Source organism: Schistocerca serialis, chromosome 2, assembly GCF_023864345.2.
Source record: "Schistocerca serialis cubense isolate TAMUIC-IGC-003099 chromosome 2, iqSchSeri2.2, whole genome shotgun sequence".
In the NCBI taxonomy this organism is placed as follows: Eukaryota; Metazoa; Arthropoda; class Insecta; order Orthoptera; family Acrididae; genus Schistocerca; species Schistocerca serialis.
In genome coordinates, this window is record NC_064639.1 from 509,993,455 (window position 1) to 510,016,754 (window position 23,300).

Sequence of the window (23,300 nt, forward strand, 5' to 3'; positions counted from 1 at the left end):
CGACATACTGCTCGGATCACTGTGGGTTTTCTGTGACTATCAATTTAGCAAAGCAACCTACAAAATTTTACCGCAATCAGTGGATGCTTAACATTGCCCATCTCAATGATGACGAACTAGAAGAGTGGGTCAAAGCCACATGGACGGCATGTTTGAAATCAGTGCATACATACGGATCTAAAATCGAATGGTGGGTCAAGTTTGCCAAACCTAAACTTAGGCAAACCTTAAAATCATACAGTTTTCAAAAAACTAGAGATGGCAAAAAGACAATCGAATTTTACTATACGGTATTGCGAGAACTACATGACAAACGAAACGTAGTTACTACTCTACAGCAAATTCGAAAAATAAAAGCGAAGCTTCTAAGTATCACACGACAGCAGTTAGAGGGATTAAAGCTTAAATCAAAGGCAAAGTCTGTACTACAAGAAGAAACTACTTCAATGTTTCACCTGATCAGACACCAACTTAATAGGCGACGCAGTTTTATTGAAGACCTCAAACTCGAAGACGGGACTGTAATTACAGACCAAAATGACATAGTGCGCGCAATCCAAAAACATTTCGCTCACCTCTACACTAAAGACCAGACTGACGAGACTGCAAGTACTGAAATGTTGCACTTATTAACGGAAAGGATCACTAATGAAGAAAACAACTGTCTGATTGCTGCATTTGCAGAGGACGAAATATGTAATCTCGTCAAGACGTCACCTACCAACAAATCGGCGGGTCCAGATGGATTACCAAAAGAATTTTATCAAAAGTTTTGGCATATAATTGGTTCAACATTCACGGATGTAATAAACGAAACCTTACATGGAGGAGACTTACCAACTGAACTTAAGGAAGGAAGACTGGTCTTGATTCCGAAAAGTACAGGACGAAAGAAAATCGATAATTTTCGCCCATTAATGTTGATGAACTATGATTACAAGACCATTGCCCGAGCACTTAAGGAGAGACTCACACCACTTCTCAGAACAGTAATAAAAGGCCATCAAGCCTGCTTCCCGGGCCGGACAATCATGTCAGCCATCTCCGAATACAGAGACCTTGTTTCTATCGTAGCAGTCACCGACATCAGGTGTGCGCTATACTTCATCGATTTCTGCAAGGCATTTGACCATGTCAGCCACCGGTACGTGGATCTCATATTTAAACACCTGGCTTTTGACGATCGAGCAGTTAGTGTAATCCATCAGATGATGACCGTCATAACTGCAAAGGCTTACGTAAACGGGCAGCCGACGAAAACTATTCATATACAGAGGGGCGTTCCACAAGGGAGCCCATTATCAATGCTTTTGTATGTTCTTGCACTTGAGCCTTTGCTACGGCAACTCAGAGACAAATTAATTGGCGTCACAATATCCGGGGTCCCGCTTACAGCAAAAGCATATGCCGATGACGTGGGCGTCGTCCTTCGACACGGAGGTGAAATTACAATTCTGGAAGAGACGACACGTCAATATAGTCGCGCCTCTGGTGCAAAGGTGAACATACGTAAGAGTAAAATCTTAAACCTAAGAGGATTTGACAGGGTACGCAGCCAATGGGCTACACTAGTTGATTCCCACAAAACACGAGGTATTACTATAAACAATTGTCCTATGAAGATGGCTGCAGTAAACTGGCGGGACACGGCGAACAAAATACAGGGTGCGTTCAACGAACTTTGTTGGCGATCCGCGAATTTATTGCAGAAAGTTCAATTAATTAACACCTACATTTTTCTAAAGCCTGTTTTGTAGCACAAATATTCCCAGCACCGAAATTACAGGTGAAAAAGGTAATGCGACTTGCCCATAGTTACTTGTGGAAAGGCAACATTTTTAAAGTTAGACTCGACAGTGTGACCAAAGCAAGACTGATGGGGCTAACTAATTTGATCAAAAAAGCATCTGCACTTTACGTCAAAAGAACCCTGTTTATGATTAATAAGGACAGAAATAACATTACCTCCAGACTCTTCACAATTGTCCAGCCAGGTTCCCTGCAACCCCCGGCGAATGTGGGCCGACTAAACAACAAACTCACGCATGTCAAGGAATTTTATATTGAGGTCAGCTACTTAGAGGCAGGCACGGTGTACAAGTCACATATAACTACAAGAGAGATTCTAAATACATGGCACAAATCTGATACAGAAAATACCATAGAAATCAAATATCCGAACGTCATATGGCGTACTGCATGGAAAAATATTAGCCTCAAATTCCATTCAACAGACGTGGCTTCCACTTGGTACAAGGTCGTCAGCGACACTGTGCCAACCAATGAAAAACTTTATCGAATAGGACTCAGTGATACACATCACTGCACTAAGTGTGGATTAGTGGACACACTTCAACACAGATTCACGTGCAGTGGACTAGTACACAATTGGACATGGATCAGAAGAAAGATGGCACTCCTCACCAGAAGTGATGGCCGCAATTATACGCCACAAATGCTGTTACAGCCTGAAGATATATTTTTCCCAGAACGGAAAAATAACACTGTCATGTGGCTCATGGGCCACTACACACATTACGTAATTGGTAGAAATAGATCTGACAATTCAATTGATTTCATGGTCTACATGGAATCAGCTTACTGGGAATCCAAAAAATTCAGTAACCATAAAAACCTCTACGGCAACATGTTGAATATAGTCTTCGAGAAAACAGGCATAGGATAACAACGAACCACAACACGATAGAACCTATAAGGACGTAAATGGCCAACAGTGACTCAGTAAACTATTATTGATCATTGAGAAGTGACTACGGCCACTACAGGGTATTATATACGAAAATAACAAAACCAACAGAAAACAATAAAGAAAAAGGTACCGTCTGACAAAAACAAACAAAAAAAAGAGTGATTAAAAAAGAAAAAAATTGGTAAAAACAAAGTGTTTAAGGCGTAAGTAAAAAAAAGAGTGGTTAAGGCGTCTAAAAAAAAAAATGGATAAGGCATCGGTCTCCTAAACAGGGGATTGTGGGTTCGAGTCCCAAAAAAAAAAAAAAAAAAAAAAAAGGGTGGCCGAGTGGTTAAGGCGTTGGACTGCTAATCCAATGTGCTATGTGCTCTGCACGCGTGGGTTCGAATCCCATCCGCGTCGAAGAATTTTACCTTAAGCACCCATTTCGGATCACGCCTTGGACATCCGAAACGCCACTCAGTAGTAGCAATGGAACGTGTAGGTGGCAGATAGCATCTGTAAGAAATACGAAACTGAACCGCCTACCAATTGGAAGGACACAACATTCGATAGCGTACGTCTTTCGAATCAAACATCATCTCAAGATCTATAAACGAATCGAAGTTTGGCACCATGGTGGTGTTTGGGAACGGTGCGTTCTCATTCATATTTAAGAGCTTACTTCTTGCAGTCATTTTAACGTATAGAGCCTATAATACCCCCAACTGTAGCAGCGAACACCAGCCGCAGTACAATGCGTTTTCGAATCGACAAACGACCTCTTTCCGTAAGGACTAGCGAGGGACGCAGTTTACGATGTGTCGGACGAGGTGGCCGAGTGGTTAAGGCGTTGGACTGCTAATCCAATGTGCTCTGTACGCGTGGGTTCGAATCCCATCCTCGTCCAAGAATTTTACTTTAAGCACCCATTTCGGATCACGCCTTGTACATGCGAAACTCCACTCAGTAGTAGCAATGGAACGTGTAGGTGGCAGATAGCATCTGTAAGAAATACGAAACTAAACCGCCTACCAATTGGAAGGACACAACATTCGATAGCGTACGTCTTTCGAATCAAACATCATCTCAAGATCTATAAACGAATCGAAGTTTGGCACCATGGTGGTGTTTGGGTACGGTGCGTTCTCATTCATATTTAAGTGCTTACTTCTTGCAGTCATTTTAACGTATCGAGCCTATAATACCCACAACTGTAGCACAACTGTCGCCTTTCGACCGTTTGCTTTCCGTTTGGCCGCCATACACGGAAGCGATCTGATAGGGCCGGGCTCCATCGCCAACAGCAGGAGCCTCTGGTCTCACAATTCAGCTACGAAGAACGTGGTTTGCTCTTCGAAAGAAACTTGAAAGCAACATCAGCGATGAGGTCATCGAAGGTGACAAATAAATGTAGCGAATCCAGATAATCGCGTCGTTCCAGTAGTCGTTATACTTAATGCACAGGACATTTCTCATTTGCATTAGACAACGCTACATGACGATTCGGTGCTTATTTCTGTAGTAAGTAAGTGTGCCCACTACTTTCCTCCGATCGGATACCGACGTGGACGGATGCCATCATTAAATGATTCACGAGTGGGAGCTTGGTCAGCTGCACTGCAGCAGGGCGTTACAGCGTGAACACCAGCCACAGTACGATGCGTTTTCGAATCGACAAACGACTTCTTTCCGTAAGGACTAGCGAGGGACGCAGTTTACGATGTGTCGGACGAGGTGGCCGAGTGGATGCCGAGCGGGATTAGCCTAGCGGTCTAAGGCGCTGAGGTCATGGACTGTGCGGCTGGTCCCGGCGGGGGTTCGAGTCCTCCCTCGGGCATGGGTGTGTGTGTTTGTCCTTAGGACAGTCGCGCTTGAGACACGGAGCTATACGGACGTGCTGAGAGCGCTGTTAACCGGAGAGTTTGCGAGTTGTGATACTGTGTTGTGTTTACTTTCTGTTATAAGTGCAGTGAAATTTTCCGTTAATATTTTTGGAGTTTCTAACCGTTTTCGTTGTTATTATTAGCGGCCTCGACCGCTTGTTAATTTCTGATATGGCCAGGTTATTTCCCAGGAAAAGTACCCTCCGCTTTGAATTTGAAAAGTCAACCCGTCACGTACATCCGACGTCACTGGAAATTCATGACTGGATAGTGGACGTTATTGGTATCAATTCTGATCAGGTGCACACTGCATATTACGACATGGAGCAATATTGTTTTTTTGTCAAATTGCTGAGCCCTGTGTTGCTGGATAAGATACTCATGAAGCATGGTGGGCGAGTTGAATTCCAGCATCGGGATACCTCTGTAAGTACCGTCACGGTTACTAATGCCGACGTAGAATATAAAAATGTACGTATTTTTAATCTGCCCCCGGAAGTTGAAAATTGTTATTTAAAAGATGTGTTGAGCAAGTATGGGGATGTCAAACAGATTCGAAATGAACGCTGGTCTAGCCAACATCGCTTGCAGTGTTTCAGTGGTGTTCGGTCAGTAGATATGCATGTGAAAGTCAATATTCCTTCCCATATTATGGTTTGCGATTACAGGGTTCAAGTTACGTACTCGGGTCAAACTTTGACGTGTCACATCTGCAATCAGAGTGGCCACATGCGTCAAGATTGTCCTAAACGGGTTTTCGTCTTAAAAAATTCCTTACAGCAACGGAAACGGCTAACGCTCGCGGAGATTATTACCGATAAACAAGCGGCAGAAAGTGCTACAGCCGGGGGTGTAGCTGCGTTGCATGAACCGGAAGTCGTGCGCATTGAGGAATTTCCAACCTTGCCTCGGACAAGTACGGACGAACCGACACTTGCGACCGGAGACACTGCTACCAACAAACGGCGTAGGACTTGTGGCAGTAGTAGTCCTGAGGACGAAGCCCACAGTATACCAGAATCAAAGAGACAGGACTCGCAGGAACGTAGATCTGATACTAAGTTCTTAAAAGGTTCCGTTCTAGTAGACGATATTTCCTCTGGCATGTCACATAGTGACATTTCAGCTGCTGTCGTGGCGTCGCAGGGGACGGATGGTCGGCCCTCCAAACACCCACAGCAACAGGTTCCGGTGGACCGACCGACACGTGAACAGCAGGTCGCTGCAGGGGTTCACCACGGCGTAGACAGTCGTGATAGTAAACAGACCACGCCTCTAGCTGAGGATGCCGAACAGCCAACGGCGGCGGCTCGCAACACGGCAACACAACAGGAATGTTGTCATAACACGGAACGCGAACTTAAACAGCGGTCGGTGACGGAAAATGTCAACACACCACTTCATGTGGAGTTTGATAACAAACGTGTTGACAGCGAAAGTACTTCCGCAGCTGGGTTGCCGCCGGAGGACACGGCGCGAGTGACTCCGGCCGTAGTGTCGGGACCGTCGTCGGCCGTTGACATTCCCCACGACCCGCCCACGCCGCCGTCTGCCGAGATGGCTCATAGTGGGCGCCGCAGGAATAGGATCCAACCAAATGTGAACGTTGTCCGAAAGAAAACTAAGAATAAAGATGCCGGGGGCAACCACAACGAGCATGACTTGGCTTTACAACCGGATAAACAAATGGAATGGCATGACGATCCGACCGTTGGCGATGATTAATTCCTCCCCCTTCCTGCATAGGTCTCAGTATGTCACAGGCATATAAAGTAACAACGTTAAATATTAACAAGATCCGATCTGACGTCAAGGTGCGTGCTCTACAACAATATCTTTACGAGTCGGATACAGACATCGCCCTTTTACAAGAGGTGGCCTTGCAGCAAATAAACCTTACCGGTTTTGTTGCAATAATCAATTCTTCCCCAGAAACGAACGTGGGGACTGCCGTCTTAATTAGGGAAGGTATTCCGTTTGCCCACATTGAAAGATTAGACTCCGGTCGAGGACTGAGTGTCACTATTTTTGGCGTTACTGTTATTAATTTGTACGTGCCTTCCGGGAGTACTCGTAGAGCTGACAGAGCACGCTTTTATAAGGAAGATATCATTTATTTACTGCGGAACAATCCTCCGCAGCTGATCATTGGGGGTGATTTTAATTGTGTATTGTCCAGAAAAGATCAGACACCGAATTTTAATTATTCACCTGATTTAAACCGTCTTGTTTCTGATCTTAAACTCAAGGACACCTGGGAAGCTCGGTACCCAACTTTAGTGAGGTACACACACACATCGTTGGAAATTCCTGTAGCAGGATCGACAGGATTTACGTGTCTGAAAACTTAGCAACTAACTTATTAAATGTAGAAACTATTCCTACCAGCTTCTCAGACCACAGTGGCGTGGTTGCGTGTATCAACTTACAACAACAACCCACGCGCTGGTTTAAAAATCAGTGGCATCTTAATCTTTCATTATTAACCGACTCAGACCTGGAGGAGGCCGTCAGGCGTGCTTGGGAGCAGTGCCTCCGCACTCTTCCTGCCTTCCCTAGCATTATAGCATGGTGGACCTATAAAGCGAAGCCCAAACTGCGCAGGGTTCTTATGTCCTTTGGTATTGAACGGGCTGCTGGAATTCGCAGGACAATGGAATTTTATTACTCCGTATTAAGAGATTTGTATGACAGAGCGGATGCCACGGCTACTAGAATAGGGGAAATTCAGAGAATCAAAGCTAAATTAATCAGTCTGAAACGGGAGCAGTTAGAAGGACTTAAGGTTCGATCCAAAGTAAAATCAGTACGCGCAGACGAAACGGTGGCCTTGTATCACCTTGTCAAGCACGCGAAGAATAGAAGGAGGGCTTTCATTGATGAACTTAAACTCGAAGATGGCACGACGGTCACAAATCAACACGATATCGTCAGAGAACTTTACAGCTACTTTGCCAGGACTTATACTTCAAACGCTCCCCATGCAGACAGCGCTTCTCAACTCCTTGAAGTTCTTCCTTCGAGGATAACTGCAGATGAAAGTGAAAGTCTTTCTTCGGTTTTCAGTCACGAAGACGTTTTCGACATCATCTGCAGTTCCCCTACTAACAAGTCCCCTGGGCCTGACGGTCTTCCCATTGAATTTTGTAAAAAGTACTGGCACATACTCGGAGCGAAGATCACAGACATGGTGAACGAGGTCTTGCAGGGGCAGTCTGTTCCCGGAGAGTTTAAAGAATGTAAAATTATTCTCCTCCCTAAGACCAGAGGTGGAAAATCTGTAACAAATCTTCGGCCGATATCACTACTGAATTCCGATTACAAGATTGTAGCTCGTGCAGTTAAGATGAGGCTTCTGCCGCTCACTTCCAACATGCTTTGCAAACAGCAAACATGTGCTTTTCGGCGGACTATACTGCAAACGGTCGCCTTTTATAGGGATATTATTGCGCTCGCTGACGCCAGCAACGTAAAATGTGGTCTGCTCTTTCTCGATTTTTTTAAGGCATTTGATCTTGTCAATCACACGTACCTACTAGAGACACTGCGGCGTTTGGGCTTCTTACCGTCCGCGATCGCAATAATACAAAATGTGGCCATCGGAATCACTGCAACAATTTCAGTAAATTCGCAACTCACGAAACGGCTCCTAATCGACAGAGGTGTCCCTCAGAGCAGCCCCTTGTCGATGTTGCTGTTCGTCATTTCGCTCGAGCCGCTCCTCACGCACCTGCAGGCGAAGCTTAGTGGTTTCACGATCTCAGGAGTGAAGTCCGTAACAGGAGCCTATGCGGATGATGTTGGGATTGTTATCAGAGCTGAGTCTGACGTCACTGCGCTTGAAGCTGTCCTCAAGACCTACTGTCAGGCGTCTGGAGCACACATCAATGAACAGAAAAGCAAGTTTTTAAATCTGCGAGGCCTCGACCGTCTTCAAATTTCATGTGCCACACACGTCAGTGAACTGAAAGCTCTAGGGATAGTGTTGAAGGCGTCAATATTAAACATGACGGCGGCGAACTGGAGGGATGTGGCTCACAAAATCAACGGTGCAGTAATTGATAACTACCACAGAAGTCTGAACCAATTTGACAGAATTACGTTGATTAATACGTGTGTTTTATGTAAGGCCTTCTACACGGCGCAAGTTCTTCCTATTCCTGCAGGAGTGGCTCAAAATATCATGTCAAAGGTTACGAATTTTCTATGGAAAGGCGAGATCTTTCGTGTATCTGCACGAACAGCAGCGCTACACCCAACGCATGGAGGGATGGGATTGGTTGACATACGGCGCAAAGCACTGGCTCCGTACGTGTCACGCACGGCGGCAATCATACAGGATGAACCTCATGGTCTTACGGCACAGTTATTTCATGCTGTCCGGCCACACAGTCTTGAATCTCCGCTGAATGTTCAACCTATTTGTTACCGGCTTAAACATATCAGAGAGTATTATCTCGAGTATAGCTACCTTAGTCACCAGTTACGGCAAACTCAGTCTTTAACGGCAAAAGCAATTTTGGCGGAAAGGAGGGAACACGAAAGCCAGAATCCGATTGTTAACAAATATAGTGGAGTCCAATGGGATGCAGTATGGCGAAACGTTGGTTCCACTGTTTTGAGCTCGGATGCTCGCACTGCGTGGTACAAAGCAGTCAATAATATCATAAGTACCAATGAGCGACTACACCGGATAGGGCTGAGTGCTACCGACCTCTGTCTTCACTGCAACCTCACAGATACCGTGCTGCACAGATGCACCTGTGGGGAACGTCTCCACAACTGGAACTGGATTCAGCAACAAGTCGCCCTTATTACTCGCGATGTTCCCGCCAATGTCCAGGCAATGATCATCTATCGGCCTGATTTTAAGTTTTACCCACAGACGAAAAATAATACTGTGGTTTGGTTACTGGGTAATTATTCTAGTTATATCTTTAACAAACTTGGGGATGATGATCCTGTCGCATTCAAAATGCATATGACAATCGCATTTCACAAAACACATCAATACAAGAATCATGGCAAGAACTTTGGAAATATGCTTAAAATTGTATTAAAAAAAATGGGAATAGGGTAGTGAACCGGGAGTGTGGGGGTGGGTTGGGACGCGGAGCACCTGTAGTGCTGCGAAGAGGCCCCATTGCTTCTGCCTCGTGTCCTGACTTCAGCCACTGCGCCTCGGTACCTCCCTCCAACAGTGCACATCCATCACCAGAATACCCTTGGATCCGAGATGAGAAAACTTTTTTTTTTTCTTTTTTTTTCCTTCTTGAAAAATGCTCATGGGTGTCCCTAAAGGAGGGGATTTCTTTTAAAACAAAAATAACAACAGAAGCAACTAAAATAATTAAAAGAATAAAAAATAAATAAAAAAATTTGAAACACTTTACAAGAAACAAAAAAGTGGCGCAATTGGTTACCAAAAAAAAAATAAAAAAATAGAAAAACATGAAAAAAAGTGGTTAAGGCGTTAAAAAAAAGTGGCGCAATTGGCTAGCGCACGGTACTTATAAGGCAGTAGCTGTGAGCAATGCCGGGGTTGTGAGTTCGAGCCTCACCTGGGGCATACTTTTATTTCGTAGCAGCTGACTATGGAAGCATCGGGACGCTAAAAAGAAAAAAAAAGTGGTTAAGGCGTAGGACTGATAATCCAATGTGCTCTGCACGCGTGGGTTCGAATCCCATCCTCGTCGAAGAATTTTACCTTAAGCACCCATTTCGGATCACGCCTTGTACATGCGAAACGCCACTCAGTAGTAGCAATGGAACGTGTAGGTGGCAGATAGCATCTCTAAGAAATACGAAAGTAAACCGCCTACCAATTGGAAGGACACAACATTCGATAGCGTACGTCTTTCGAATCAAACATCATCTCAAGATCTATAAACGAATCGAAGTTTGGCACCATGGTGGTGTTTGGGAACGGTGCGTTCTCATTCATATTTAAGTGCTTACTTCTTGCAGTCATTTTAACGTATCGAGCCTATAATACCCCAAACTGTAGAGTTTGCTTTCCGTCCGCCCGCCATACACGGAAGCGATCTGATAGGGCCTGGCTCCATCGCCAATAGCAGGAGCCTCTGGTCTCACAATTCAGCTACGAAGAACGTGGTTTGCTCTTCGAAAGAAACTTTAAAGCAACATCAGCGATGAGGTCATCGAAGGTGACAAATAAATGTTGCCAATCGAGATAATCGCTTCATTGCAGTAGTTGTTATACTGAATGCACAGGACATTTCTCATTTGCATTTGACAACGCTACACGACGATTCGGTGCTGATTTCTACAAAGTAAGTGAGCCGACTACTTTCCTCCGATCGGATACCGACGTGGACGGATGCCATCATTAAATGTTTCACGAGTGGGAGCTTGGTCAGCTGCACTGTAGCAGGGCGTTACAGCGTTTACACCAGCCACAGTACGATGCGATTTCGAATCGACAAACGACCTCTATCCGTAAGGACTAGCGAGGGAAGCAGTTTCCGATGCATCAGACGAGGTGGACGAGTACTTAAGGCGTTGGACTGCTAATCCAATGTGCTCTGCACGCGTGGGTTCGAATCCCATCCTCGTCGAAGAACTTTACGTAAAGCACCCATTTCGAATCACGCCTTCCACATGCGAAACGCCACTCAGTAGTAGCAATGGAATGTGTAGGTGGCAGATAACATCTGTAAGAAATACGAAACTAAACCGCCTACCAATTGGAAGGACACAACATTCGACAGCGTACGTCTTTCGAATCAAACATCATCACAAGATCTATAAACGAATCGAAGTTTGGCACCATGGTGGTGTATGGGAAGGGTATTGGATGATGTGTTGAATGACATACTGTGACTATACTCTGAGATCAGTGTCATGTATTGTGTGTGTGCTTAAGAAGTCTACGTTTCTCAGTTTTCCAATTAATTTTTCTTTCTTTCTCCACAATTTTCAGCAGATCATGTTCCCTCATTTTGAAAACCCATCCAACGTTACAGCATAAGTGCATTTGGATGGAGAAATTTACTTTTCTCACCACGTTTGGTATCGATTCCATTACGTGCGAAGGAGCATTTCATTTGATTTTCGCAATGAAGCTCGCCGAAGAAGGCGCATGAAGGAGAGCGAATGGAAGGGCTAGCAGGGGAGATGGAAGGCCCTAAAAAAAAAAAAAATAAAATGTTAATTAAATGTGCTCAGCACGCGTGGGTTCGAATCCCATCCTTGTCGAAGAATTTTATGTAAAGCACCTATTTCGGATCACGCCTTCTACATGTGAAACGCCACTCAGTAGTAGCAATGGAACGTGTAGGTGGCAGATAACATCTGTAAGAAATACGAAACTAAACCGCCTACCAATTGGAAGGACACAACATTCGATAGCGTACGTCTTTCGAATCAAACATCATCTCAAGGTCTATAAACGAATCGAAGTTTTGGCACCACGGTGGTGTTTGGGAACGGTGCGTTCTCATTCATATTTAAGTGCTTACTTCTTGCAGTCATTTTAACGTATCGAGCCTATAATACCCCCAACTGTGATAAATGTAGCGAATCCAGATAATCGCGTCGTTCCAGTAGTCGTTATACTTAATGCACAAGACATTTCTCATTTGCATTAGACAACGCTACATGACGATTCGGTGCTTATTTCTGCAGTAAGTAAGTGGGCCCACTACTTTCCTCCGATCGGATACTGACGTGGACGGTTGCCACCATTAAATGATTCACGAGTGGGAGCTTGGTCAGCTGCACTGCAGCAGGGCGTTACAGCGTGAACACCAGCCACAGTACGATGCGTTTTCGAATCTACAAACGACTTCTTTCCGTAAGGACTAGCGAGGGACGTAGTTTACGGTGCGTCGGACGAGGTGGCCGAGTGGTTAAGGCGTTGGACTGCTAATCGAATGTGCTCTGCACGCGTGGGTTCGAATACCATCCTCGTCGAAGAATTTTACCTTAAGCACCCATTTCGGATCACGCCTTGTACATGCGAAAAGCCACTCAGTAGTAGCAATGGAACGTGTAGGTGGCAGATAGCATCTGTAAGAAATACGAAACTAAACCGCCTACCAATTGGAAGGACACAACATTCGATAGCGTACGTCTGTCGAATCTAACATCATCTCAAGATCTATAAACGAATCGAAGTTTGGCAGCATGGTGGTGTTTGGGAACGGTGCGTTCTCATTCATATTTAAGTGCTTACTTCTTGCAGTCATTTTAACGTATCGAGCCTATAATACCCCAAATTGTAGAGTTTGCTTTCCGTCCGGCCGCCATACACGGAAGCGATCTGATAGGGCCTGGCTCCATCGCCAACAGCAGGAGCCTCTGGTCTCACAATTCAGCTACGAAGAACGTGGTTTGTTCTTCGAAAGAAACTTGAAAGCAACATCAGCGATGAGGTCAACGAAGGTGACAAATAAATGTTGCGAATCGAGATAATCGCGTCGTTCAGTAGTTGTTATACTGAATGCACAGGACATTTCTCATTTGCATTAGACAACGCTACATGACGATTCGGTGCTTATTTCTGCAGTAAGTAAGTGGGCCGACTACGTTCTCCGATCGGATACAGACGTGGACGGATGCCATCATTAAATGATTCACGAGTGGGAGCTTGGTCAGCTGCACTGCAGCAGGGCGTTACAGCGTTAACACCAGCCACAGTACGATGCGATTTCGAATCGACAAACGACTTCTTTCCGTAAGGACTAGCAAGGGACGCAGTTTCCGATGCATCAGACGAGATGGCCGAGTGGTTAAGGCCTTGGACTGCTAATCGAATGTGCTCTGCACGCGTGGGTTCGAATCCCATCGTCGTCGAAGAATTTTACCTTAAGCACCCATTTCGGATCACGCCTTCTACATGCGAAACGCCACTCAGTAGTAGCAATGGAACGTGTAGGCGGCAGATAACATCTGTAAGAAATACGAAACTAAACCGCCTACCAATTGGAAGGACACAACATTCGATAGCGTACGTCTTCCGAATCAAACATCATCTCAAGATCTATAAACGAATCGAAGTTTGGCACCATGGTGGTGTTTGGGAACGGTGCGTTCTCATTCATATTTAAATGCTTACTTCTCGCAGTCCTTTTAACGTATCGAGCCTATAATACCCCCAACTGTCGCCTTTCGACAGTTTGCTTTCCGTCCGGCCGCCGTTTACGGAAGCGATCTGATAGGGCCTGGCTCCATCGCCAACAGTAGTTGCCTCTGGTCTCACAATTCGGCTACGAAGAACTTGGTTTGATCTTCGAAAGGAACTTGAAAGCAACATGAGCGATGAGGTCAACGAAGGTGACAAATAAATGTTGCGAATCGAGATAAACGCGTGGTACAGTAGTTGTTATACTGAATGCACAGGACATTTCTCATTTGCATTAGACAACGCTACACGACGATTTGGTGCTTATTTCTGCAGTAAGTAAGTGGGCCGACTACTTTCCTCCGATCGGATACCGACGTGGACGGATGCCATCATTAAATGATTCACGAGTGGGAGCTTGGTCAGCTGCACTGCAACAGGGCGTTACAGCGTTTACACTAGCCACAGTACGATGCGATTTCGAATCGACAAACGACTTCTTTCCGTAAGGACTAGCGAGGGACGCAGTTTCCGATGCATCAGACGAGGTGGCCGAGTGGTTCATTCTGGCTCTAGCTGCCGGCGCGTACGGACGTGCTGCCGTTTGCTGCGTGTAGTCAGTGCTTCGCCAGTGTTTACATTTGCGTTTCGGTGGCCTTGTTTTCTGTGATTTTTCTTCGTGTGTAACTTGTGTTTCTTCTGCCTACTGTGTTCTGTTGTGTGTTTTCTACCGACGTTCATTTATCGTTTGTGGAGTTTTCGGTAACTACTGGAATCTCCCCTTGATTTCTGCATACAATGGCTACAACTGTCAGGAAGAATACGCTGGTTTTAGCGTGCGCTAAGGAAACACGACGTGTTCAGCCGACTGCTCTGGAAATTCATGATTGCCTTTATCAGGTACTTGGCATTAATTCTGATATGGTGCATACCACTCAGCTAAATACTGACAACTACTGTGTTTTCGTAAAATTTTTTAGCCCCGTTTCGGTAGATAAGATTATTGGAAAATTCGGGTATCATGTAGAATTTTTGCATACAGACGGCACTACAAGTAAAGTAGCTATAAGGAGAGCTGATGCTCTTTATAGATTTGTGCGGGTGTTAAATTTACCTATCGAGATAGATAATGAGAAAATCAAGGTTGCCCTGTCTCAATATGGTGAGCTTAAGGATATAGTTAACGAACGGTGGTCGAAGCAATTTAAAATTCAGAGCTTCAATGGCATTCGTTCGGTAGAGATGGAAGTAAAGTCGAATATCCCATCTCATATAACTGTTGACAGGCATAAAGGCCACGTGATTTATACTGGTTAAACCCCTACATGCCATATATGCAATGAATCGGGTCATTTAAGGCAGGACTGTCCTCGTCGTGTTTTTGTACTAAAAACGAATTTAGTCCAACGCCGCAAGATGACCTTGAGCGAAGTTTTGGCAACTGATAATACAGCCAAACAGGGTGAGGGTTCGGATCCTGTACCTAGTTCTGGAAATATTGCTGTTGATGGTAGTGATTTTCCACCCCTGGTAACACGCTTGAATTGTGATTCTTCTGCCCGAGAGTTGGAAGTACTAAACAAGAAACGACCACTTGAACATACAGATGATCATTCCGATGATGAAACCTCCCGACAGTCTCCTGCTGTACGTAAACAGAAAGCTAGCGATGAAACCCTGCCGGTGCGCCAAGACGAAATGCAAGTGGATTTAATCACAGTTTCTGATACATCTCGCTCATTGCCAGAAAATGAAACGGCCGCTGCCGACAGCGAGAAAGTAGAAGTCCCCGAGGCAGTGACAACTTGCCCAGCTGTAAACAGCGATAATCAGCTGTTTACAGACGGGAAGTTCGCGGAAGCGGTAGAACAACAACACCGCGACACCGCAACAGCACAACAACCGGCACCAGAGTGTAAACAAGAGGAAGTGTTTACTCATGAACCGGAAAATAAGCAAACACCGTCGCAAGCATCACAACAAACGAAGGTAGCATGTAAACAGCAGGCGGTGTTTACAAACCAGATCTCTCGCGACACTGTTGCTGAAGCGGCCACGCCGAGTGTTGCCACAACAAAATCAGGTCAGGGCTCTCAGGGCGTCCACCGCCGTCTGCTAAAACCACAACCGAATCTGACTGTTTCTCGCATCCACGCCAAACAAAAAGCCGAAAAGTCAGATGTAAAATCGCAGAAAAATATACGATATGACATTGTCCGAGAAGGCGCTCCAGATGAGCCTCCTGATACACTCAATGTCGAACAGCCCCTCAGTACTAAGGTACGGGATGACAATGGAAGACAAGCTAACGTTTAGCAACCGTGTTACGAGGAATAATGCGGAATTCTGAACGACTGTAGTTCTAAAACGGATTTCAGCATACCAAAAGTGCAACAGTTTTTGACCAAGGTTGTAGGTGGCCAATAGCCAGTTACAGATGCAAGCATACTCTATCACGACGATAAATATAAATAAAATTCGAACCTCATTAAAGCTAGCTGCTCTCAAGGAATTTTTGTATGACTCTGGAACCGATATAGCGTTGCTACAGGAGGTTGTAACGACGTCTCTTGCCATACCAGGATACACCGCCATTGTTAACGTTTCTTGTGAAACACATACAGGAACAGAGTTTCTGCTCAGGGAAGGAATTCCCGTGTCTCAAGTAGAGCGTTTGGAATCTGGAAGGGCCATTAGTATAAACGTTTTAGGTACCACATTGATTAACTTATATGCGCCCTCAGGAAATAGTAATAGACAGGACAGGGCAGCATTTTATAAAGAGGAAATTATATATTTATTACGTCGAAACCCAAACAGTTTTATAATGGGCGGTGATTTTAACTGTGTGTTAAATCGTAAAGATCAACAACCACATTTTAACGGTTCGTTGGAACTTAAACGCCTAGTAACCGACTTAAAACTTAAGGACGCATGGGAACTAAAATATCCAACGAATGTTGAATATACGTATATAACACAGACTTCGCGCAGTAGAATAGACAGAATTTATGTTTCCCAAGACTTGGAAAGATGTCAACTTAATTCAGAAATCGTACCTGTATATTTTAGTGACCACTGCAGTATGAAGGCGTGCATTAATTTAGCTCCACAGCCGATTCAGATTTTTAGGAACCAGTGGCATCTAAATGTCTCTCTCTTAAAAGAGCAAGATTTGGCAGACGCAGTATCAGAAGCGTGGACCTTATGTCTGCGATCGATCGACAGGCACCCCACAGTATTAGATTGGTGGATTAAGGTTGCAAAACCGAGACTGAGAAACGTGTGTATCAGATACAGCAGAGAAAGAGCGTGGGAGTTAAAAAACAGTATGGAATTTTATTACAGGTTGTTGCGGGACCTCTATGAACAGGCAAACGTGTCAACCATTAGATTACACGACATCAAACACACCAAAGCGAAATTACTCGCCTTTAAAATACAACAGATGGAAGGCTTAAAACTGAAGTCCAAGGCGAAGTCGGTGGTAGAGGATGAAACAACATCCTTATATCAACCGCTTCGGCATGCAAAGAATGGGCGACGAACTGTCATTAGTGAAATTAAAACATCCAATGGGACAACACTAACGTCTCAGAAGGAGATTCTCAATGCAGTATACCAATACTACCATGCATTATATTCTTCCAGCCCACCTCACGAGGGGTCTCTGCGAGAGGTTCTCAGTGTTTTATACCCACAATTGACGAGTTCTGAAAACGACGAAATCCTTTCTGAAGTCAGTAACGAAGAGGTTCGTGAAATAATAACCAAGTCCCCGTTAAATAAATCTGCTGGACCCGACGGACTGCCTGTAGAATTTTACTTAAAATTCTGGTTTTTAATTGGTGACACTTTTACATGCATTGTCAATGAGATTTTTAACGAGCAGACAGTATCTGAAGATTTTAAAGATAGCAAAATTGTACTTATACCGAAAAACAAAGGGACGAAAAGTTTAAACAATTACCGCCCTATTTCACTTTTAAACTCTGACTACAAAATAGTATGCCGGATTTTAAAAAAGAGACTTTCCCCTCTGACCGACAAATTAATTAGTCAACATCAGTCATGTGCAGCAAATAGAAGTATTTTTAATACAATTTCTGAATATAGAGACATCATCGCCTTAGCATCAGTTTCCAATATCAAATGTGCTCTACTCTTTATAGATTTTAATAAGACTTTCGACTCGGTGAATCACCGTTTCCTGTTTGAGGTACTGACAAAAATGGGATTCGTCCACAAAACTGTTAATGTTATAAAAAACATTGCTACTGGTCTGCACGCTAAATTAGCCGTCAACTGTCAGCTGTGGCGGCAAATTCAAATAAACCGCGGCATCCCACAGGGAAGTCTTTTATCTATGTTTTTGTTTGTTGTGTCGTTAGAGCCGTTTTTACGGAGTGTTCATGAAAGGTTAAAGGGCATAACTATAACTGGCAGGAAAACTGTAGTGAGAGCCTATGCTGACGATGTTGGTGTCGTCATAAGAGGGTAAGATGATGTAATTCGACTAGGGGCCATTCTTCAAAACTACTGCCGCGCATCGGGTGCGACAAAGAACGAAACTAAAAGTACAATCTTGGGCATGCGGGGTCTTGAACGGATACACATCGATTGGGCGAAGTCAGTTACCACCCATAAAACCCTGGGTACAATCCTGACGGCATGTCCCATGAGGATGACAACCCTCAACTGGAAAGAGGTTTCAACAAAGATTCAAGGGGGACTCATTGAGAACTCACAACGACTTATGAACCAGGTTCAGAGGGTCAAGTTCATTAACTTATGCATACTCTCAAAGGCATTCTATATGGCACAAGTTTTTCCCTTGCCGAAGTTGATAGCTCAGAAAATAATGTCGAGAGTTGCAAATTTTTTATGGAAGGGGGAAATCTACAGGGTTAACCTAAAAACTGCGACCTTACATCCTAGAAATGGAGGCCTCGGACTGGTGGACATACGAAATAAAGCTTCTGCGCTTTTAATAAAACGGTCTTTAAACATATTTCACGCCAACCCAAGCAGTATTACTACACAATTGTTTCAATGTGTCCAACCAGAAAGTCTTCAGCCACCGACAGACGTACAAAAGATTAACCCCCGACTGCGATACGTTAGGATCTTGTACACAGAATTGAGCTATGTTAACGAGAAACTCAGAACTTCACTGAACACTACAGCCCGAGATATCATGAGAGAAAGACAACAATACGAAGGCCAAAATAAAATTGCCACGAAATATATGAATTACAACTGGGATGCAATTTGGGAGAATATTAGTTTTAACGGGCTCAATTCACATGTGGTAACGGCATGGTACAAAGCCGTCAATGATATTGTCAGCACCAACGAACGGCTTTATAAAATTGGAAAAGCTGAAACCCCCTTATGTCAGACATGTAAATTGGTTGACACCGTGATTCATAGATTCACGTGTAGTGGAAATTTCAACAATTGGATTTGGCTCAGGAAAAGTCTTGCACTACTGCAACGAACGTCACCCAATTCTATTACTCCTATGATGCTTTTCAGACCTGAAATTAAGTATTACCCCAAAACCAAAAATAATGCAATACACCGGTTAATGGGACAGTTTGTCCATTACATTATCAATAAAATAGGTGGTGACGATGAAACGGAATTCAAGCTTTTTATGAAAATGGAGTACAGTAAAGTTAAGCACTATGCAGACCACAGGAAAATGTATGGAAACATGTTGATCATTTTATTCGAAAGAATAGGTGTTGGTTAAAAAGCACAGTCTAACACTAAAGTTGCTATTTTAGGGGTACTGAAGGAATGAAGTATGAGATCTACGTTCAAGATGAAGGAAATGCCTCTTCTTTTATCCATTTCTGTTATGTCGGTCCCCCCAAGATGTGTCACAAAAATGCTCGATGTATATTGCAGTAAAATAACATGTTTCCTACTCGAACGACTGTTGAATGATAACTCGAATGACAGCCATCCAATGAGATCTCCACCCAGATGTCGTACAACCAGTGCTCAGCACCATAATAAAAAGAGCAGGCAAAGACCACACACGACTACAACCGCTTTTCTATAACATGTAAAATGTACTGAAGGAGCCATTCGGTGGGAGTAATGGCGGGGGCATCGTGGCCAGGCCTCAAGTTCTTTGACCCCTGCCCTCTTTGTCCCCGTCATGCGCCTACTGATATGCTTCCGAAAAGAAAAAAAAAAAGTGGTTAAGGCGAAAAAAAAGTGGTTAAGGAAGATAAAAAAAGGGTTAAGGCGTTGGACTGCTAATCCAATGTGCTCTGCACGCGTGGGTTCTAATCCCATCCTCGTCGAAGAATTTTACATAAAGCACCCATTTCGGATCACGCCTTCTACATGCGAAACGCCACTCAGTAGTAGCAATGGAACGTGTAGGTGGCAGATAACATCTGTAAGAAATACGAAACTAAACCGCCTACCAATTGGAAGGACACAACATTCGATAGCGTACGTCTTTCGAATCAAACATCATCTCAAGGTCTATAAACGAATCGAAGGTTGGCACCATGGTGGTGTTTGGGAACGGTGCGTTCTCATTCATATTTAAGTGCTTACTTCTCGCAGTCATTTTAACGTATCCAGCCTATAAAACCCCCAACTGTCACAATTCGGCTACGAAGAACGTGGTTTGTTCTTCGAAAGAAACTTGTAAGCAACATTAGCGATGAGGTTATCGAAGATGACAAATAAATATTGCGAATCGAGATAATCGCGTCGTTCAGTAGTTGTTATACTGAATGCACAGAACATTTCTCATTTGCATTAGACAACGCTACACGACGATTCGGTGCTTATTTCTGCAGTAAGTAAGTGGGCCGACTACCCTCCTCCGATCGGATACCGACGTGGACGGATGCCATCATTAAATGATTCACGAGTGGGAGCTTGGTCAGCTGCACTGCAGCAGGGCGTTACAGCGTTTACACCAGCCACAGTACGATGCGATTTCGAATCGACAAACGACTTCTATCCGTAAGGACTAGCGAGGGACGCAGTTTCCGGTGCATCAGACGAGGTGGCCGAGTGGTTAAGGCGTTGGACTGCTAATCCAATGTGCTCTGCACGCGTGGGTTCGAATCCCATCCTCGTCGAAGAATTTTACGTAAAGCACCCATTTCGGATCACGCCTTTTACATGCGAAGCATTCGAGTCGCAGCCACGGTGCGGGACGGACGTGTTGCGGCAGCGCTGGCGCTATGGTGTAAACAACGGCTGTGTCGCTGGTACAAGGTCTGTTTGGTATCGCTTCTTTCGTTCTTGCGACTTGTGTAGAATTTATTTGAAGACAGTATGAATACGGTTAATGTTTTGAGGAAAAATACGATCAAATTTGCATTTGACAGAAACTTTGTCAGACCGAAAGCGTTTGAGATTAAGCAGTGGTTTATGGAAAAAGTTCAGATTTCTGTTGATGATGTTGTTGGCGTTCATTTATCCTTTGTTTCAAATGCTGCCTTTGTTAAATTGCAAAGTCCTGACTTATGTTCTTCTATAGTAGATAAATGTGGTGGTGTCATCAAGTTTAATCATTCCGATGGGTCTGTCAGTGATTTTATCGTTTCTCATGCTGGACTCGGCATCCGAACTATTAGAGTTTTTGAGTTGCCCTTCGAGATTCCGGTCGAAGAGATAAATAAAGTTCTTAGGCCATATGGTAGGATTATTTCGAACATTGCAGAGAAATGGTCAGAGTCCTATATGTTTCCAGTCTTGAATGGCGTTCGTCAAATTAAGATTGAGCTTCAGAGGCATATACCTTCATATATAACTGTGTGTGGCTATCGAGTGTCGTTATGTATGACGGACAACCCCGAACTTGCGCTCTATGTAATTCGACTGAGCACATTAGGAATAAGTGCACTAAGCGGCGTGTTCCACAGCTCCCGGCTGCGGACACTGCAGTTTCAGGCCCGGCGGTTAGTGTCAAGTTAACCTACGCGGCCGCTGCATACACTCGCGACCCCGCAGTACCGGCCCCCGCAGGGCATGGGGAAGCTCCCTCTGCACACGCGGTACCCGAGAATGACTTAGTACCGAGTCTCGGTGAAGCTGTTCGGGAAACAGACGAGCGGCAATCACTTGATGAAACACGTGAGATCTCCATTACGACTGAACGTCTGTCAGGTGTGCAGCAGGAGGTACTGCACACCGCAGGAATTGACTTTGCACGGCATTCTTCGACTTTCCAACACGGGGGTCCGACGGCTTCAGATCAGTCAGAAAAGGATACTGCAGGTCCACCAGTCCTACATACGGAAGTAACTGACGGGCCAACGGGGGAAACGTCGAATGGAGGAGACGTGGGAACAGCAAATGCGAACGGCCACCACTGTGTGCAGGAATCAGATACTGGCGAACCACCTAAAGTTAGCAATGAGCTGGTGACTGCACCCACCATAGGGCCTACAAACGACACTGACAACAGAAATTTAGATGAACAGAAGGGACAGAAGTCGTCAGAGGATTCCCCCACAACCTCAGCGGGAAAATCTCCAGACTCGTCTCCTGTGCGCTCCCCAAGGAGAAAAAGAAACTCCAAGAAGCGGAGATTGGCTCATGAAGCTGCCGAGAGTTTGGCTCCTGCTTTACGAGACAAGCTCCGGTCCATACAGGGGAAAGACAAGGTGTTGGAAGGTTCTCCTGCGGCAAGTGCCAACGAGGGCCCTGCAGAACACGGCAGCCTTATGCAGTCTGAAAACGGACGCCAACCATCCTCAAATGAGATCAACACTACAACTGCAGATGTCGTAGACGCACCCGCGCTCGATCGAAGTACTTTAGGGACCAGGCTGGACTGGGCAGAAGAAGGAGAAAAATGTACTGATGAAGATATGGAAAAAAATTCCCTAAAAGACGAAGACAACTTTTATTAACAGAGTGGGCTTACCGAATGTAATGTGCCTTTAGCACTAGGGATACGGACAGGGCGGGAGTATTTATTCATCCTTAGTACAACTTCAGCTCGAATAAATCATATATCAGGATGCAACAAACGTATCACGTGACTACATTAAACATCAATAAAATACAGAATGAACTTAAAGTGGCTGCTCTTAGAGACTTTTTATATCAGTCCGACACTGATATTGCATTCTTACAAGAAGTTCAAGTTTTGGATCTGTATGTAGCTGGGTATAAACAAGTTTTAAATGTAGCTCCTGAGTGTCATTGTGGGACAGCGATCCTTGTCAGGGAAGAGATTGAACTGAAAGATGTATGTTTGTTAGATTCAGGGAGGGGCATTAGATGTACAATTTTTAATACAACTTTTATCAATATCTATGCTCCATCGGGAAATAATGCTAGATCTGAGAGGGCTAGGTTTTTTAAAAGTGACATTTTAACTTTACTTAAAGACAACCCAAGGGAGGTTCTCATCGGCGGCGATTGGAACTGCGTTTTAAAGGAAAAGGACCAACGTCCTAATTTTAATAAATCCGGCGAACTTGATTGTCTAGTCCACCACATGAAATGGAAAGACGCGTGGGAAATAAAATATTCCACTGCGGTCCGCTTTACCTATGTCAGTAGTCGGTCGCAAAGCCGAATTGATAGGATCTATGTTTCCTCGAACTTAGAAGAGAAAGTCGCTGCAATTGAAGTCGTACCCATT

At 44.5% G+C, this 23,300-nt stretch overlaps 6 non-coding genes across 6 annotated transcripts; all 6 read left to right on the forward strand.

Moving 5' to 3' along the window:
- Positions 1-3,027: 3,027 nt before the first annotated feature.
- Trnas-gcu (transfer RNA serine (anticodon GCU)) lies at positions 3,028-3,112 on the forward strand. Its single transcript has one exon. It is a non-coding gene; the product is annotated as a tRNA-Ser (tRNA).
- Positions 3,113-3,516: 404 nt separating this feature from the next.
- Trnas-gcu (transfer RNA serine (anticodon GCU)) lies at positions 3,517-3,598 on the forward strand. The gene has a single exon. It is a non-coding gene; the product is annotated as a tRNA-Ser (tRNA).
- Positions 3,599-11,071: 7,473 nt separating this feature from the next.
- On the forward strand, positions 11,072-11,153 carry Trnas-gcu (transfer RNA serine (anticodon GCU)). Its single transcript has one exon. It is a non-coding gene; the product is annotated as a tRNA-Ser (tRNA).
- Positions 11,154-12,428: 1,275 nt separating this feature from the next.
- On the forward strand, positions 12,429-12,510 carry Trnas-gcu (transfer RNA serine (anticodon GCU)). The gene has a single exon. It is a non-coding gene; the product is annotated as a tRNA-Ser (tRNA).
- An 800-nt stretch (positions 12,511-13,310) lies between these two features.
- Positions 13,311-13,392, forward strand: Trnas-gcu (transfer RNA serine (anticodon GCU)). The gene has a single exon. It is a non-coding gene; the product is annotated as a tRNA-Ser (tRNA).
- A 7,304-nt stretch (positions 13,393-20,696) lies between these two features.
- Trnas-gcu (transfer RNA serine (anticodon GCU)) lies at positions 20,697-20,778 on the forward strand. Its single transcript has one exon. It is a non-coding gene; the product is annotated as a tRNA-Ser (tRNA).
- Positions 20,779-23,300: the final 2,522 nt, after the last annotated feature.